Source organism: Aquarana catesbeiana, linkage group LG06 (assembly GCF_042186555.1).
Source record: "Aquarana catesbeiana isolate 2022-GZ linkage group LG06, ASM4218655v1, whole genome shotgun sequence".
Taxonomy (NCBI): Eukaryota; Metazoa; Chordata; class Amphibia; order Anura; family Ranidae; genus Aquarana; species Aquarana catesbeiana.
Genome location: NC_133329.1, coordinates 142531070 through 142546390, shown reverse-complemented (window position 1 = coordinate 142546390; position 15321 = coordinate 142531070).

The following is a 15321-nucleotide window of genomic DNA, read 5'->3' as shown; positions in this document are numbered from 1 at the left end:
CTAAATTACATTGTGGAGCACTGTAATCTATACGTCAGCCAACAATCCAATCGCAATTCTTCATGTGCCCGTCCCTTTGTTTGGAAACCCCTCATCGTGGAAGATTTTAAAATTTTCCATGGTCTAACCCTCAACATGGGGCTGACAAAAAAAATGAACTCCATGCCTACTGGTCTACCCAACGTATCCACCACATGCCGGTCTATTCATCAATGATGCCCAGAACCCGTTACGAAATTATTATGAGATTTTTACATTTCAACAACAATGCCCCCCTCAAAATCATCCCAGTTATGATGTTATTCAAAATTCGGCCCCTAATCAATTTTATTTGCACCAGCTTCAAGCAGATGTTTACCCCTGATATAAATATTTGTGTAGATGAATCCCTACTACACTTCACCGGAAGACTTGGAATAAAGCAATACCTTCCCAGTAAAAGAGTCAGACGTGGGGTAAAATTTTATAAGGCGTGTGACAGGGCCATGGGTTACACATATGACTTCATCATTTATGAGGGAAAAGACAGACAGCTAAACCCCCCTGGATGCCCTACCTACATGTGAACAAGTGGCAAAATTGCCTGGCAGCTAATGGAACCATTGCTTGGGAAAGGTTACCACCTATACGTAGACAATTTCTACACGAGTCTCCCACTTTTCTGCCATTTGTACCAAAAGAAGACTGTGGCCTGTGGGACAGCACAGACCAACCGCAAAGGCTTCCCACAGAGATTGGTCACCAAGAAATTGAAACATGGTGAAATGGCCAGTATGCCGACTGAAGAGGTATTGGCGCTGAAGTGGAGAGATAAAAAAAGAGATGTCTACATCCTTTCCACAATGCATGACAACACCTTGGTGGAACTGCAGAGAAGAAAAGGCCCCATCCAGAAGCCAAAATGTGTGCATGAATATAACCTATACATGGGGGGGTGGATATGAACGACCAGATGATGCAACCCTACTTGGCCACCAGGAAATCACTGTTTTGGTACAAGAAAGTTGCCATTTATTTGATGCAACTAGCCCTGTTCAGTTCATATATTATTTTTTCTAAGTGTACCCAAAGTTCCCTAACCTATCTGAAATTCCAAGAAGACGTTATCACAGCCCTTCTCTATCCCCATGGCCAAGCCCCTCATCTAATTCGCTCTGATACATTAGTCAGACTCCATGAAAGGCACTTTCCCGAAATCCTCCCTCTTACCCAAACCGGTCGCAAACCCCCCAAAAAATGTTGTTTGTGTTCAAGTAGAGGAATTCGCCGTGACACCCAATACTACTGTCCACAATGTCCCTCCCAGCCAGGCCTCTGTATTGGAGAGTGCTATCGGAGCTATCATACTTCACTACACTATCAGTAGTGAAGAAGATTTTTTTCCAGCTTCCACTATCTGCCGTTTCTGTGAATGACCCGGACTGTTAAAGACTATGCCTCTGCCAATCATCTTTCTGCCTTCAACGTGAATTGACCTTGGCCTGTTAAATGACCATGCTTTTTGCCTGCCTCCTGAACTGATCATTTGCCCTGCCACTGTACAGCACAGGGGTCTCACATATGTGAGGGGCTCCAGAAAAGATTTTCCAAGTAGAGAAAATGTTTTTCTTTTACTTTTACTTTTCTCGGATTAGGGTCTGGGGACTCGGAGGCTTTGTAGAGATTTGGGTGGGACGAAGCCTCTACCCCTGTCCTCAGGTCTTACCTTACCAAGGCCCAATGTTATAGTGCTGCCTGCTGCCACCTGAACTGGCCATGCCTTTGCCTGCCACCTGAACTGGCCATGCCTTTGCCTGCCACCTGAACTGGCCATGCCTTTGCCTGCCACCTGAACTGGCCATGCCTTTGCCTGCCACCTGAACTGGCCATGCCTTTGCCTGCCACCTGAACTGGCCATGCCCCTGCCTGCCACCTGAACTGGCCATGCCTCTGCCTGCCACCTGAACTGCCTGCTAAACCTTGGACTGTACTGAACCGTGTTCCTACTTTTCCATATCTGTTTGCTGCCTGGACAATTCCTGGACATTTCCTTTGACTGTCTCAACAAATGCTTTGACTGCTCTGGAACGGTATTCCTGCCTGCTAAAACCACAGGTGAGCCTTTTTTTACCCTTTGCTCAGCAGAATGTATTTTGGTGTGTAATTCTTGGTGTGTACATGCTATGTGTTAGAAGCCTGAAGGTGCTACTTGCATGTTGAACCTATGTATGTGGCCAAGTAGTGCAAAGGTCTCACACATGGGGTATTGCCATACTCAGGATGAGTAGCAGAATGTATTTTGGGGTGTCATTTTGGCTATGTACATGCTATGTGTTAGAAAGATCTTCTAAATTGACACCTTTGTGAGAGAAAAATAGGTTTTTATTTTCTTTCCACATTTTCCAAAAACTTGTGGAAAGAAATGACATGTTCAAAGGACTCATTATGCCTCGTAGAATATACATTGGGGTGTTTTCTTTCCAAAATGTGGTCATTTTGTGGGTAATTCCATTGTCCTGGTGCTCCAGGGCCTTCAAAAATGTGATAGGTACTCAGGAAATGAAATGTGTAATTTATGCTTTTAGAATACTTGATGGTGCTACATGGATGTTGGGCCTCTGTATGTGGCCAGGCTGTGGAAGTGTCTCACACATGGGGTATCGCCATACTCAGAATGAATAGCAGAATGTATTTTGGGGTGTAATTGCAATTACGCCTGCACTGTGTGTGAGAAATAACTTGTAAATATGACAATTTAGTGAAGAAAAAAATATATATATATTTCTTAATTTTCCAAAGCATTGTGGGGAAAAAATTGCAACTTCAAAAAATTCACTTTGCCACTTACTAAATACCTCAGACTGTCTTCTTTCCAAAAAGGGGTCATTTGGGGGGTAGTTGTACTGTCCTGACATTTTAGGGCCTCAAGAATGAGGCCATCAGTGCATTAGGATTGATACATTTTCAATAATGCATAGCTTAGTTTGTAGACTCTATAACTTTCACACAAACCAATGATCATACACTTATCAGGATTTTTTTTACAAAAGACATGTAGCAGAATACATTTTGGCCTAAATTTTCGACAAAATTTGATTTTTTTGGTTTCTTTTAAAACAGAAAGTGGAACATTTTGGGGTTTTTTTTACAAAATATTCACTCTTTTTTCTCTTATATCACAAAAAATAACAAATGAAGTGGTGAATAAATACCACCAAAAAAAGCTCTATTTATGTGAACAAAATGATAAAAATTTCATTTGGGTACAGTGTAGCATGACTGAGTAATTGTCATTCAAAGTGTGAGAGCACTGAAAGCTGAAAATTGGTCTGGGAAGGAAGGGGGTGTAAGTGCCCAGTATTGAGGTGGTTAAATAATAAGTTCACCTTTGAGTACATGTTAAATGTTCCACCCGTTTTTAGGGTGAAACATGTAACCTGTTCCCACCTACAACCGCTGCCCGCTCCCCCCACTTGCTGTCACAGGCCCTTCCAACCACGTCATTAATTCACAGGGTTCTGTGAATGAGAAACTACAAATACCAACAGACTTTGCAGCTGTTGGCTTGTAGTTCTCAATGAACTACCATGACACTGTTGAGTGCTCTGGTAGTTCACTGTCTCTTCCTATCAGTGTGTATCTGCCTGCCCATATGAGGTACAAGCAGACAGATACACTGACAAGTCTACAATTTGCAAGTGCAATTCTTTACTGGCTTCAAGTGAAATAAATAAATAAATAAATAAATAAATGCACATTTCTTGTTTGCAAAAAGATATGCATTTATTTTATTTTTTTAACAGGTGAACTTAACCTGTAATAAACAAGCACTTTAACAGATGAAAAACAAGCCAAAGCAGTAGCTTGTTTTGCAACAAACTGCAGAGGTTGTTTTAATACCTCAACATATTTTGGAACATCATTTAGAACAAGAACATTTTCTTTTCATAATGGTAATGCTTTTTATTATTCTCTATATAATAAAAAGGTTTTTAGTTTTGAGAATTACTCATTATTATTATTTTCAGAGACATCGAGGATGAGACAGTTTTTGATTCAGTTCCAGGATACTAAGATGCCATCAGCTAACGATCAATGCTACAATTGAAATTGTATTCCTGCAGACTGCTTTGTAATCAATATACAAGAGAGACTTGAAGATTTAAGATATCACATTAATTCCAGGGCAGCACCTTTAACTTATGTCTCATTAGCAATTTAATGTTTCCGCAGAATTAAAAAACAACTCTGTAGTTAATTTTATGGTGTAATTTAAATATTGAGGTCTGCATTCACTTGATCCAAGTCATCAAGGCCATTAAAGTGTATGTCCAGCCCTATCTTCTTTTAATTTAGTGGGGGAGGGTTAGAACGTCTGCCGGGTATACTTTCAAGAAGTGAGGGTAAACCTCCCCCCCGCTGCACCAATCACCCTGACTGTCAATCAGGGATGATCACCCATGGGTGCAGTGTGGGTCACACATGGATGATATGCCACTGTAAGGTATGTATATATGTATATTTAATAATCTTTGTTTCTTTTATATAGTTATAAATAAGTGGACCTTGTTTTGTACTGCAAGGTACGCTTTAATAAGACTTAAAAAAGACTGATGTACTATATCAAGTTCAGCCTTTGAGAACTCTTGTTTAGTCCAAAAAAAGCAAAACAAAGCCTAGGCAACTGTTGCCAGATAGGCACATCTGAGGAAAATAAAAGTCTTTGTGCATTCTCAAGGTTGGTAGAATAAATTTTACACATAAAACAAAAAAAAAAAAAGAAAAAAAAATATCTTTTTATACTGCTACACCAAAGACATATTTATTTAATTTCCAATTTACCAAGTGTTTCCAAAAAAACCTGCATTTTACAAAAAAAAAAAAAAAAAAGAAAAACACAAGACAAATTATATATAGAAGACAATCTTCAGTTTCCATTATTCAAGCAGTAAACACTCACTGATCAGTGTACCAAAGTATGCCATCGTGCTGCATGTTTTACACATAGTTGCAGTGCAGTTGCAGTGTGTATGCAGCCCTGCCCCATTAACTTGAATGGGTTGTGTTCGGTGGTGGCACTGCTCATTAAATGTGATGGCAATGATGTCAATGATGAGAATAAAGGCGATGCTGCAATGAGTCGTTCAAGGTGTTTTGAGTGGCACGCAAGCTTCAAGAGAGGAAGAACATCACTGGAAGAAGACGAGAGATCAAAAAAACCTTCAACGAGCTAAACCCCCCCCCCCCCAAAAAAAATGTTGAAACCATTTGGCAACTTGTACATCATGACTGTCAGAGAACATCCACGTGTGCCACCTCAAATGACTCATTGCAGCATCGCCGCAAACTTGCTGAATCATATCAAACGTCTCTGTGGCAGATTTGCCCAGTTTCACTCAGAATTTCACTATTGCTCTTTGTTCTAACTTGCTATCCATGATGAAATAGCAGACGTGGTAATGCACATGGTCAGAATAGCACCACAGTTGCACAGCTCCTGATGTACAAAGAACAATGTCTTTTGGCATACTAACTTATAAAGGTCAGTGCTCCCTGTGACTATGCATGCAGCCTTGTGCTGCCATCTTATGGCGTGTTACAAAGCAAGTCTTGAAACATTTTGATACAGTATGACCTCATACATACAAAAAACATACAAAATTCCTGAGACAGCTTCTGGGTGCCCCCATCTTGGATGTGATGTCAGCATCTCTTGAAGACTCAGAGCTGTCACTCAAGTCACACTCTATAGCAGTGCTTTTTAACTACTCTTAACTACTTGCCGACTGCCTACCGCACTTTTACTGCGGCAGGTCGGCTCTATGGCGCAAAATGAGGTACCAGTACATACTTCCATGCAATAGACACCGGGAGGCACGTGCACGCCACCAGAGGCGTTATTGCTTGCTGATTGGACACAGGGGATGATATTTAGCAGGTCCGGCAGATCCGATTGCCACCCGCAACCATTCCCCAGAGAGGTAGAATGGTGATCTGCTTATGTAAACAAGGCAGATCACCATTCTGACAGGAGAGAAGATAGAGATCGGTGTTCCTGCTAAGCAGGAACACCGATCTCTATCTTCATCCAGTCAGAGCAACCGCCACACAGTTAGCAAGAAACAGCTGGGCACACAGTTAACCCTTTGATCGCCCATGATGTTAACCCCTTTCCTGTCAATGTCATTAGTACAGTAACAGTGCATATTTTTAGCACTGATCACTGTAATAATGTTACTGGTTTCCAAAAAAGTGTCAAAAGTGTCAGTTAGGTGTCTGATATGTCCGCCACAATGTTGCAGTCCCGCTAAAAATCCAAAACGCAATTACTAGTAAAAAAATAAAAATAAATAAAAATGCCATCCCAAAAGAAAGCTCTATTTGTGGAGAAAAAAGGACATACATTTTATTTGGGTACAGCGTGGCACGACCTCGCAATTGTCAGTTAAAGTAACGCAGTGCCGTATCGCAAGAAATGGCCTGGTCATTAAGGGGTTAAAACCTTACGGGACTGAAGTGGTTAAAGAGCGCCTGTGTCCAGAGTATGGACATATACTAGTTACATAGTCTTAACAAGCTCTTTTAGCCTCAAAATAAGCCCCTACTCTCCTCTCGAGTTGCTTGTACTTTATGTATTTCATTCTCAAAGATCCTCAGTGATCACAACAGACTTAAAAGTCCAGATTTAGTCAGTTTCTAACAGTTAAGAAAGCCTGTGATATGTTTAAATTAGACTGACAATCTGCCAAGATCTACATCAATGCCTGTGTTGTAAACTTTGAACATGAATTTCTCCACATTGGCTAAAGATGCAAAGATGATTGAGGGCTTATTTTAAAGCAATTTTAGTGTTTGATCAGAATATGCAAAACCTGAAACTACTGGTCTGGGCCATAATTGGGTCACGTATGTATTTGTGACGGGTCACCACGTGACTGGTAAATTTATTTAATTGTGTACTTGGATTAAAATGTTTACAAACCCCTGATCTTGAGTATTCCCCTTGACTACTCCCTAGGCATCTACATAAAAGAATATGTAGGGAAGTGAGGGGAGGGGAAGAGTAGCTGGAACAGCACAGAGAATAATTAGACACTCCCAGAAGAGACAAGGGTTATGACATGCAAGAAGGGAGGAGAATGGGTTAGAGAATTGACTCTTCCTGGAGTAATCAAATGTTCTATCTCAAAGGTACAATGCAAGTGAATAACAAGGGTTATAAACAGGAAAAACACTACAAATAAGCATTTAAAATACTTAATTTATCCCACATCCCACATACTCAGCACAGCAAGTAATTAGACACTCTCAAAAAAGAAGAGGCGTAAGAAGGAGGGTACTGCACATACCTGCTGTAGCTTTAAAGTGATACAAAAGTCTTGTTTTTTTTTGCCTAAAAATAACAAGCATGTTATACTTACCTGCTCTGTGCAGTGGTTTTGCACAGAGCAGCCTAGATCCTCCTCTTCTCAGGTCCCTCAATGGCTTTCCTGGCCCCTCCCCCGGATGAGTTCCCCTACAGCAAGCAGAAGCCCAGGCTAGACCCTGCCCCTTCTCTCCTCTCATCTGCTCACTGACTTTGATTAACAGCAGTGGGAGCCAGTGGCGCTCCGCTGCTGTCTCAGCCAATGAGGAGGAGAGTCCAGGGCAGCCGAGTCTCTCCTAGATAGAGATGGGCTCAGGTAAGTATTAGAGGGTCTGAGAGGGAGCAGCACACAGAAAGTTTTTTTATCTTACTTATCGAATGCATTAAGATAAAAAATCTTCTGCCTTTACAATAACTTTAATTCGGGGCCATTCCTTGTTGTGATAGAATTTGCTGGCTCTTCCCCCTTCCTATTGGCGATTGTGGCAGCCCATCAGAATGATTGGCTATTAGTAATGTGGGGAGTAGGCAAGATCTGACACTACAGGGAAATATTGTTACTTCACTTCAAGGTGCAACAGGTACTGTATGTGCACTTTTTACTGGCCTACTGTTTTTTTTTTTCTTTTTAATTGATAGAGTCACTTTAAGTAAGAAAACCCCCAAATGACAGAATTGTTGGAGTATTTACAATGGTACTTCTGTTTTCAATATATAAATTGTTGCAATCCTTAGCATGCTAAAAAAAAATAAATTATACTCTTTTTCCAGTATACATAATTTTTCAACTTTCAGCTTGTTAGTCTATAACAAAGTGGAGGGACTAACGTCTATATAAAGGTAGATACATAGAGATACATAAAGGCCCCTCTGTATTATTATCATAATTTTCTCAAATTTTTGGCACTCACAATCCCACTAGAGGACTGAAAACAGAAGAACATTTTTACATATTTGTATCCTCCATACAAAAACTGACTTGTCTCTCTCAGTCAATGAGCACTTTCTACTTTTGGAAACACTTACCAGCCTTAGAGATTTTGCAAATTGCTGGATAATCTCCACATGACTTGGCCAGCCCTATATCCTTCTCAATGAGAAGATGGAGGGAATATTTGTGCCACATATGTGCAACTTCATTGAGTGAGTCATATAATAAATACTGGTGGGTCCATATGCTACAGACGATGGGCACATGTTTGCCTGCCTGTCACTCTTGGGGGATATGGCTGGCTGTCTATGGCTAGCCTAACATGCAGATCCTCCAAGCAAGACATTCAGAAGATTTACACGAGACTAATAAAATTAAAGCTAAAATTAACTTGTCAAAAATCTGTTAAATGTATCATTGATATGTTCATACAAGTATAATCTACCCTTCAGTACAGAGCTCAAGAAGATAATTATGTGTAATATGAATAAGTAAAGTCACATTAGAGTTTTTTCAAAGCCTCCTTAAATTAATGACTAACATGTATTCATGTTTAATTTAGATTTATGGAGCTTCCTACTGTGAATACAGGAAACAAATATTTCTGCAATTATCACCATGACATAGACTTCTTGCCATTTTGTTTACATCATTAGCATGTACCACCTGTGTGTAAAATGTTTTAAGTTTATAAAAAAGAGAGGGTAGCAACTTCAGATGTTCAGTAACCTACATTGCAACACTCACAGATCAAATCTGTGCAACATAGTGGCACGTTATATGTTAATAAAATGCAGCTGTAAAATGTAGGTAAATGTAGGGCTAAATAGTAACAAAAGGCAGGACTACTTAAAATAATATTTCAACTGTAGATGGATAGTTAAAGCATTTGTAACCCCAACACTTTATATTCCTGATATGTGCCTGCCGTACCATGTACTTGAATTAAAAAGTATCATGTTCTCTCAGTATTGTTTCCTTTGAGTGAAATCCCTGGTGTTCCTGTTAGTCCTTTTGCTTAGTTATTGAAAACTGACCACACTAAGTAGGATAGCAGATAGCACACTGTGGTCAGTTCTCTAACTATGCTGGAAACTCAGTGTGCTCTTCTCCAATGATCAGACTTGTTCTGACCCACACACACACACACACACACACACTGGACAGCCATTCACTGCAAGCTTAATGCACTGCTTCTTCTCGTCCCCCCAGCTCTTATGTATTTGAGAACAGAGGGAATGTGATAAATTATAAGAAAGGAAAAAAGGTATTTTTATATATTTTTTTATATCTATTGTCAGAGGTTAGCTCAATGGGGATCAGTTTTACCTGGGGAAAAAGGTAGTCCAAACGGCAGGTTTCTTAAAATCTGACTTGTAGCCAGTTTTATTTTAAAAGATTTAAAAAAAACACACACACACACACACAAAAAGGCTAGTGTGAAATGCAGTGCTAAAAAAGCAATGGTTGCAAGAGTGGTGAAGGACCAACACAGTGATAAAAAGAACATCTAGAAAATAAAAGATGTGAAATAAAAATGCAAGAAAGTAAATCTTGATAATGAGATTCACCCCCTAGAAATTTTAAGTATGTCTCTGGTCTGAATGTGGAGATGAGCCGAACACCCCCCGATTCGGTTCACAGCAGAACATGTAAACAGGCAAAAAATTTGTTCGTACACGCGAACACCTTTAAAGTCTATGGGACATGAACATGAATAATCAAAAGTGCTAATTTTTTTTTTCTTTTTTTCAAATAATTTTCTTTTATTGAAGAAAAATAGAGAGCATATACAAGAAAACGATTACATTGGCATAGCATTGAAGAATTACAGAGTATTATTACATCATTGTACATAAGAGAAATAGTCACTTCAACACTGAGTCAACCGTGACTAGGAAAATAGCTTAGCTTGTATTCCCGTATGGGTCCAGGGGAAGTGGGAGATTTGGATGATAAGCAAATGGTGTCTATAAGGATTGATGGAGTTTGTATTGTGGGGGAAGATCCTTGCTTGAGAGGGAGATGGTTAGCTTAAAGAGTGGGTAGAAAATAGATGTGTTTTTTAATTGTAGAAGGTGGATTTAAGTTCAACCTATACTAGGACTCCAGTACGGGTGTTTTGTTGTCGTGTGAAGTGAGGGTAATGCTCAATCAGGTGGGTATCAAGACGATCCATTTATGGGGGGAGGGGGTGGGGTACGAGGGGGGGGGGTTAAGTGTCTCTGGCTTCCCTTGAATGTTTTCATTCAGTTGCGCATAGGTGAGGCGGGGTTTGGGTATTTGTGTGGGTTTTTCCCCAAGATTAGAAATCCTCTCTAAGTGGGTGATTTCATGATGGTGGCGTATTCATCTGCCATCTGATAGTGAATCCAGCAGGCCCAATTATGGCTCAATTTTGTTGGGGTATCTTGTGAGACGTGAATGAGTTTCTCCATTTCTGTGACTTTTTGGATTCTTATGAGCCATTCTTTGAGAGTTGGTACTTGTTTTGAGTACCAGTGAATGTGGATGCATTGTTTAGCTGCGTTAATCATATGCATTGTTAGAGATTTGTAGTAGGAATTATGTGGCAAGGGTGAGTGATGGAGGAGAAATTGGGCCGGCGTTAGGTCTAGACTGTAGGAGATAATTTGGGCGGTTATGCAGGGGACATCTGACCAGTAGCGCTGTAGAGGGGGGCATGACCACCAGATGTGTAGTAAAGTGGCTCTTTCTTAGTGGCATCTCCAACAGACCTCAGGGATTTCAGGTTTGAACTTGTGTAGTATCGCAGGAGTGCGGTACCACCTGGATTGGATTTTAAATCTGTTTTCCTGAGTGGTAACGTTTATTGAACCTTTGTGTATGGTCTTGAATATGTTTTCCCAGTTTTCTTCCGTGAGAGGTATGGTGAGTTCAGCTTCCCATTTTTTACAGGCTGGAGTGTCGTTAGCCTTGAGGTCAGCAAATAAGAGGTTGTATATATAGGAGATAAGGTGAGTTTGGGGTGTTGTTTTAGTACAAAGAATTTCGAAGGGGGAAATTTGTCTTGAGCAATGAGAGTTTTTGTTCTGGGGCATAAGGTAGTGGGCAATTAGTAAGTATGTCCAGGGGGGATAGGTGTTTTTCCCAGGCGTGTGGCAATCTGGGCTGCAGTAAGCATCTTGCCCTGATGGAAAAATTGGTGGGCCCTAATTTGGTCTGATGGCCAGTGGTCGTTAAGGAAAGATTGGTGCATTCCTGGAGGAAAGTCCGGGTTTAATTTTATTAGAGTCAGTGGCCCAGGGGTGGAAGATATGTCAGTATGTTTACACGTCTTGTGGAAACATTGTATGGTGGGTCCAATTAAAGGGTGAGGTCGAGGGGTGATCCACGGAAGTGAGTGTAGAGGTAGATCTGTAAAGGAGGCTTCCAGAGCAACCCAATCTTTGTGTGGAGCATGGACATTCCAATAAAAGTGCTAATTTTAAAGGCTTATATGCAATATTGTCATAAAAAGTGTTTGGGGACCCGGGTCCTGCCCCATGGGGACATGTATCAATGCAAAAAAGAAGTTTTAAAAACGTCCGTTTTTTGGAAGCAGTGATTTTAATAATGCTTAAAGTGAAACAATAAAAGTGAAATATTCCTTTAAATTTCGTACCTGGGGGTGTCTGTAGTATGCCTGTAAAGTGGTGCAAGTTTCTTGTGTTTACAACAGTCCCTGCACAAAATGTAATTTCTAAAGGAAAAAAGTCATTTAAAAGTACTGGCGGCTATAATGAATTGTCAGTCCTGGCAATACACATAAAAGTAATTGAAAAAAAAAACGCATGGGATGTTCCCAAAGTCCATTACCAGGCCCTTTGGGTCTGGTATGAATATTAAGGGGAACCCTGAACCAAAATTAAAAAAAAAAAAATGGCATAGGGGTCCCCCTTTAAAATCCATACCAGACCTGGTATGGATTTTAAGGGGAACCCCATGCCAAATTTTTTTTTTAAATGGCGTGGGGGTCCCCCCAAAAATCCATACCAGACCCTTATCTGAGCACACAACCTGGCAGGCCACAGGAAAACAGGGAGGTGCGAGAGAGCGCCCCCCCTCCTGAACCATACCAGGCCACATGCCCTCAACATAGGGAGAGTGCTTTGAGGTAGCCCCCCAAAGCACCTTGTCCCCATGTTGATGGGGACAAGGGACTCATCCCCACAACCCTTGCCCGGTGGTTGTGGGGGTCTGTGGGCGGGGGGGCTTATCGGAATCTGGAAGCCCCCTTTAACAAGGGGACCCCCAGATCCCGGCCTCCCCCTGTGTGAAATGGTAACGGGGTACAAATGTACCCCTACCATTTCACAAAAAAAGTGTCAAAATGGTAAAAATGACAAGATACGGCTTGGGACAAGTCCTTTATTAAAAAATAAAAAATAAAAATGTCCCACAAAGTCTTTCTCACCCCCTCTTTTCCTGCGGCCTGCCAAGTTGCAAGCTCGGATAAGAGTCTGGTATGGATTTTTGGGGGGACCCCTTTTTTTAAAAGATTTTGGCATGGAGACAGAATTGTAACAAGGCACAGATCTGGCCAAGGTTACAAAAAAATTTCTGCTGCACTTAAGGTTCCTAAGAGTACAGTGGCCTCCATAATCCTTAAATGGAAGACGTTTGGGGCAACCAGAACCCTTCCTAGAGCTGGCCATCTGGCTAAACTGAGCTATCTGGGGAGAAGAGCCTTGGTGAGAGAGGTAAAGAAGAACCCAAAGATCACTGTGGCTGAGCTCCAGAGATGCAGTCGGGAGATGGGAGAAAGGTGTAGAAAGTCAACTATCACTGCAGCCCTCCACCAGTCAGGGCTTTATAGCAGAGTGGCCCGACGGAAGCCTCTCCTCAGTGCAAGACACATGAAAGTTTGGTAAGACACATGGAGTTTGCTTAAAAAACACCTGAAGGACTCCAAGATGGTGAGAAATAAGATTCTTTGGTCTGATGAGACCAAGATAGAATGTTTTGGCCTTAATTCTAAGTGGTATGTGTGGAGAAAACCAGGCACTGCTCATCACCTATCCAATACAGTCCCAACAGTGTGGTGGTGACAGCATCATCCTGTGGGGGTGTTTTTCAGCTGCAGGGACAGGATGACTGGTTGCAATCGAGGGAAATATGAATGTGGCCAAGTACAGGGATATCCTGGACGAAAACCTTCTCCAGAGTGCTCAGGACCTCAGACTGGGCCAAAGGTTTACCTTCCAACAAGACAATGACCCTAAATACACAGCTAAAATAACGAAGGAGTGGTTTCACAACAACTCTGTGACTTTTCTTGAATGGCCCAGCCAGAGCCCTGACTTAAACCCAATTGAGCATCTCTGGAGAGACCTAAAAATGGCTGTCCACCAACGTTTACCATCCAACCTGACAGAACTGGAGAGGATCTGCAAGGAGGAATGGCAGAGGATCCCCAAATCCAGGTGTGAAAAACTTGTTGCATCTTTCCCAAAAAGACTTTATTAGATCAAAAGGGTGCTTCTACTAAATACTGAACAAAGGGGCACTGTAGAATGGGTAAAATGTCTGTCTCAATCATGTAGGTCTGAAACCAGCCCAAAAAAAGCTGTCCCCACAAAACACATCAGAAATCCCATACACAGGAATTGGTGATTCCAAGCTAAATTGATCAAAGTTCTGCCATGCTGCACTACAACAAAAAGGAGAGGGTAACTAATATCTCTCTACTTAAAATAGATCAAATGGTGCAACCACTTAGTCAATCACATACCTGGGAGAAATCTCCACAGAATAGCCACCAACAACTGAAAGGTAATGAGCAGCTTCCAAAGCCGGGGGTGGAGGGGGGGTGAGCACCGCCGGCAGGCGGGTTGTATGGGAGCCGTTCTCCTAGCGATCAGAGGGGAAGAATGAGAAGAGCTGCCGTCTAGACCGCCTAGGTCAGAGCGCTAGGAACATAAAAGCTTTCATTTCAATAGCTGTGTGTTCCCCGCCATGTGCCGTCACATACAGCCCCTCCTCTTTGTTCGGGCACTTTGATAGGGAGAACACCTGTCCAATCCTGGGACAGGTGATCTGTCTATCAAAGTTCCCCGGACAAGGGGGAGGGTCTGTATTTGACGGTGCACGGCGGGGAACACACAGCTATTGAAATCAAAGCTATGTTCCCGGTGCTCTGATCATCCTGGCAGCGGCTCTCCTCTCTCTTCCCCTGCACAGGTAGGCTATATTGGTGACACAGGCTGCATTGGAGACACAGGCTGCATTGGTGGAACAGGCTGCATTGGGGACACAGGCTGCATTGTTGGCACAGGCTGCATTGGGGGCACAGGCTGTATTGGTGGCACAGGCTGCATTGGTGACAGAGGCTGCATTGGGGACACAGGCTGCATTGGTGGCACAGGCTGCATTGGCGGGCACAGGCTGCATTGGCGGACGCGGGCTGCATTGGTGGGCGCAGGCTGCATTGGTGGACACGGGCAGGCTGAATTGTTGGGCAAGGATAAAGTTGTTGTTAATATTTATTTTTATAACTTAATTCTGCATAATACATTTAAGTGTCATTTCATGAGATCATTTATGAGAGCATGTTTAGGGGTGGGGCAGGGTAGGGTTTGGGAGGGGCAAATGGTGGCGAGTAAACCTTGAGGCCTGGCTAGTAGCTCAGAACTTCAAATTTTGAGCCCTGATATATACCATATCAGTCAAACTAACAAATTACCTTCAATCGTGGCAGAAAACATCAAAAAGCCAACCACAAAAAAGGGCTCCCTTCCTGGTGTTTTACAATAACAACAACATTCCCTATGGATAGCAGTCTCCAAAGGAGGATCCACAGGCCTTTGTTACTGGTAACACCTTTAATAGAGCAAATTGGCTCCAAACATTGCCTTTCTTTCTCATCAGGGTTAACCTAATTCAGCTGTATCTAGTGGCAATATGGTATGAACTGAGGTTGAAAGCCTTTGTTGATACATAGTCCCCAGAGTCCCACCTTTACATCAGAGTCCCCCTATTCCTTACATCAGGGTCCCAAGAGCCCCCCTTACATTAGGGTCCCAGAGTCACCCCCTTGTATTGG